The sequence below is a fragment of the Hoplias malabaricus genome, chromosome 8 (genome assembly GCF_029633855.1).
Source record: "Hoplias malabaricus isolate fHopMal1 chromosome 8, fHopMal1.hap1, whole genome shotgun sequence".
Classification (NCBI taxonomy): domain Eukaryota; kingdom Metazoa; phylum Chordata; class Actinopteri; order Characiformes; family Erythrinidae; genus Hoplias; species Hoplias malabaricus.
In genome coordinates, this window is record NC_089807.1 from 40,009,266 (window position 1) to 40,014,593 (window position 5,328).

The window sequence follows — 5,328 nt, forward strand, 5'->3', positions numbered from 1 at the left end:
AGTCCTTTTCCAAAACCCTTGTCTTGTGTCTTGATGTAATCTTCATAACGTAATAATAAATGTTAAAGGAACATATGGAAGTATTTCTACCTTAGAATAAAGCCTCTGATGTTGCTCCTCTGGGTTCATCACTGCAGAAACTGCACTATGTAACATTTAGAAGAGGTAAGTCCCTCCCCTTAGACGATATGCTGTCAACACTATACTAAAACATACATATTTTAATGAAAAACTGGTTAGCACAAGATTCTATCAGCTGATAACCAAATACAATATTTTCTAACACTGATATATCTATATATCACATAAATATGCCAAAACATTAAAAACAATCTGATTACTTCACCTCTCATATTTATTTTAATCAGCTCTTCCCAAAGAGCAGGTATTACACGGTTGGTGGATTATTCTTAAAGGCTAAGCACCACTTAATGGACCTCCATGAATATTTCACATTATTGTAGTTACTTACATATATAAGTATGAATTAAAATGAAAATAGCAGCTTAATTTGCTTTAAAACTGACGGAAAAACCCGAGCTCGCTACGGAAATTCTCGAACGCAACCGTGACGTCACTGGTGGACAACAGCTGAACAACGCCGCGGTAAAACACCGTTATGACTGACTGTTATGACAGTATCTAGTTAAATAACCAACATTATTCATGACAATAGCCTAGCAATAAGCTAAACTCAAATGTAGAGGTACCGTTATTCTTGTAAATGTGATCGAAGTCGAACTCGAATTCATCCGACACTATAAACCTCCGTAATGCAGCTACGTAGCCGAGTATAATCTGAGACACCGAGTTTAGCGAGTCAAGCTAACGTTAACTAACACCAACTAAAACAGGCGAAGTGAGTGTCCTTACCCTGTTTACCTCCATGTTACAGAGGCTCTTGAACACCTTTCGTTGGTGTCCTTACATGCCCATATTGTTGGAAAAGCGCCAGTGAAATGAGCTACAGATAACGGAGTGAGCGGATGGTCCTTTCCAAAGTGCCCGTTTAAAGTTGACAAATTTAGTCCATTTTCTGGATATTTTGGGATCTTTGGGCCATTTGTGCACAGATGTCCCACTGTACATTGAATGATTGCAGCCAAAAACAACACACCTTTTCCTCATTTTGCATTAAATTAAGTGCAGCTTCTAGAGTTGTTGTCCACCATCTACGTCACAGGCAAGATGCCTATTAGAGTTTCCCAACACCGTGGGGGGGGGACCAACGGTCTTTTAAACCTTATTCCTTCAATTAGTAAGAAATAACATGTTTTCTGACTATCAATAAACACAAGTTAAGAACTCAAATTCCAATGTATTTATTTGTTTGACACTTTCATATCGCTGGTGCTTAGCCATTAACGCTGCAGTGGCACTGACATGGTGTGTGTGTGTGTGTTGGGCTGATACAACTGGATCAGACACAGCAGTGCTGATGAAATTTTTAAGCACACTGTCCCCACATCACTGCAGTGCTGAGAATGATTCACAACCTTATTAATACTCTGTGGAGGTCATTGGAGCTGATAAAATAGTGTGTTCAGAAACAAGGTCGTTTTTAATGTTCTGGCTGATCAGTATGTTTATATACTATGTCCTTTCAGAGGCTCAAAACCAAGAGTTCTTTAACTGCTAAACTGTTAGTGCAGTTGACAGAATCACTTTAACGCTACCTGCTTCAGATCCATATCCAGGTCTTTGAGGATATCTCTGAGGAGAGTGGCGCAGGTGACTGATCTACTTTTACCGTTTGAACTAGAAACCTCCTTTTTGTTCCCTCTGAGCCTGGGAATATATAGAATGACAATATAGAATGTGAGCCCTGTATATAGCAGTGCTCTGCTTCTCAGCTCTCGCATAAATTCATCCACGTTCGCCTCTCAGCGCTGGGATCTTGGGTTCAAGTCCCATCTGTGTGGAGTTTCCATCTTGGTTGGATTCCTCAAGGGTCTCCGGTTTGCTCCCGCAGTCCAGAGACATGGAGGTTAGGTGAATTGGCTAATCTCTAATAACTGTCCTGGTGTGTCAGCAATTTTAGGCAATTTTGCAGAGCCAGCCCACCTACCGATATGTTTTTTTTTTGACAGTAGGAGGAGCATCCAGAGGAAACCCACACAGACACAGGGAGAACACACCAAACTCCACCAAACCTGTTGTGCCACTGTGATACAATAAGACCAATAAAATAAGATGGTTAAAAAAGGTTAAGATTAAAAAATATACAATATATATAATTACGCCCAAGACTTAAACACAACACAAAATAGTTTATGAAAAATAGATTATGAATTGTGCCTACCAACCCAGACAGCAAGAATATATCGGTCCACTGGCATAAAAAGGCTGGCACACCACTGCTGGTCCACCATCGGACCACTCAGATTACTGTCCTGTACAGGATATAACTCATTTATAATCTCCACAAACAGATTTTACATTCACAGAGACTTTTATTTTGAAAAACAAATTAATACAAATATTACCAACAACTTTGAGAGATATAATAATGAGTATAAGCCTGATATAAAATGATTAAATGCTAAAAATGTTGACACTGTGCTGGATTAAAGTTATTTACTAATCTTTATTATAAAGAATAACAAAAAGAACCTAATGAAGGAAAAAATGTAAATTGGACTGTGAATGGAAAAGTGCTAAAATGTGGCATTTTGTCTAAAATTAGTGGACCTCCAACTCTGCCCTCAGTGGGACAACAGTGGTCCGCCATCTTCTTGCTCTCAGGGGCATTGGAAAAGCCGTGAATTGAAAGTTCATAATATCAAAGTAGAATGGCTTACTAGTTTAGTTTGAGTCTCAATTTTACAGTGCAGATTGCTGCAGTGTCCAGAAACTTCAGTTACAAAAGAAAGCGGGAATTTATGTAGTTATTATTAATGACCAATAGAGGGCACTAATGTTCCACTCTGAACTGAGCTACAATTAACAACAGAGTCCATCCATTAGCATTTAGCACACGCCATTTCTACGATGAGAACTATATTGCCAACAGTATCCTAATAAAAACATATTTTCTAAAAACAAATATACCAACAGTGAAAGACTGTGCTGAGTAGAATTACTGGCATGAGAGTGAATGTCCTCAAAAAATCATTTTATCATGGCCATTAGCATTAGCATGATTTTTTAGCAATTCCCTTTATTCCCATCACCACTGTGAATGTTTAGTTTCTCTAGCTTTTCACAAAACTTTTCACATCACACCACACTGAATAAAATGGCTTCATTATGACATTTTAAAAAACACAATTCTTCTCTAAAGATGTATCCTCTCATTTCTAACTGGTTTGCCATTCTGGTAATCTGAAAGCCACATATATTTCATGTGTTTAATTCAGATAACCAGAAAACTAGGAATGCTGTGGATGTATGAATGACTTCACTCATGAATCCACAACTACCCTCTCACTTTTTTTCTCCCCCTCACATTCTCACCCTTTTATAGCTTCCTCCCCTTCCATCTCATTCTCCCTGTCTTTCCTTTTTTTTTTTTTTTTTTTTTCTTTCTTTCTTTCTTTCTTCCTTCCTTCCTTCCTTCCTTCTCTCTCTCTCTCTCTCTCTCTCTTTTATTGGCTGACTGGTCCTGATGGTGTGAGAAAGTAGGAGGAGTTTAAAGGCCTCATTGGCATGGAAACAGAAACGAATGTGCCACGTGTTGTCTTCACTGCATGAGCAAGTGTTAAAATTAGCTTTGGAAAAGAGAGAGAGAGAAAAGGATGAGGAGGAGGGGGAGAAGGGACAGAAAAAAGAAACAGGAGAATATGAAGAAGAGTCTCTCAAATCTGAACCCATTGCAACACAAGCATTTTTCACTACATGTCAAAACATGTCAGAACTTCATTCATTTTATGGTTTTCTCAAAGTACCAGTCTCTTCTCCCCATCACACTATGGCATTGTCCCTCGTACACAGGCCCATGATGCAGTCGACAGGTATTTTTATGTCCACTGTGTTCGTTTAAACATCTGTTTGACAAAATCTTATCTCAATAGCCAATCCCGCAAGACATGCTTTGGTGTCTGTTTGGTGACACTGTTAATGATCAACACGCCTGGAGGGGAATGCTCACTCCCAGTTTACAATACAGATGCTGTTGGCGAGCATTATGCTGAGAGAAGGAGATAGGAGAACTTTATATGTACTCTGTCTGACCTCAAGCCACAGATAGACATTGCTGGTGATTGCATGTAATTTCAAATACTAGAGATATGCCACCGTCTTCCATGGCCAGTAATAAATACTGGAATAAGTAACAGCTAGTTAATAACAGACCGGGGCAATTAGGGACCTCCTCCAAGTGTGTTGAGACACAATTATGTTGCGTTGGTAGCAGTTTGCAGGACTTATGCCTGTATTCTAGAGGGTTCTGAGGAAGATAAATTAAATCAGATTCTGAATAAATGGGAAGGTTTACACTGGGGAATATTTTGTCAAAATACTGGTCAAATCTTGAAGTCACTGCTCTGAAATCTGTCACTAAGTCACAACATTTCCCTAAAACATTTCTTAATAACAATCCTTGTCTTTTCCAACTAAGGCAGGTAATCTACTTTCACAACCTACACTGCATTAAAGTTGACATCATTTAGCTCACTTCCCCTTTTTATAAGAGAGTACACTGAGGATATATTTTCATCTACAGTGCCACTGATGAACATATGAGAGTTTCAACCTACGTTTAAAAAAAAAAATCTTCACTAAAACCCCAAAACAGTGAGTTTCAAATCACTAACCAGTTTGTGGACGAGAAATGAGTCGCTAGGGACCACCACCCGAGAAAGTACAGTTTTCTCACTTTCGGTCTGACTCAGTTCTGTACTGTGCCTCTACTTTCAGAGCAGTGCAACTGCAAAAATAGAAGGGGGTCCCTAAGACTTACTTTGACGAATGAGGTCACGATGACAGATTGATACAGTCCACTGATACTTTTCCAGTACATCTCAAAACTGTCTTTGTACCGAATTAGGTCACACTGAATATTTCAGAGACTTTTTACTAAAAAATTAAGGACAATTTTGTGGAAATTAAGCATATATTTAACCTTGGGGTAGGGTAACTCTAAAAACCTTAAGGAGGAACATGTATCAGGTGTTTTCACCCTTAGAATTTTGTATGAACTTCAGTAACTACAGCATGTCTCCTATTATTTTTCATTTTTAAATCCAGTGTTCAGGAACACTTAAGTCTTTGTTTTTCACTGGGGCATAAATTTGAGGTGACACTGAGATCAAATTCCACTTAAGAACATATGGAAGTTTAGAGATTACCCTGCTGAAAAAAAAAGTGTTGGTTATATTGTGAACAGCT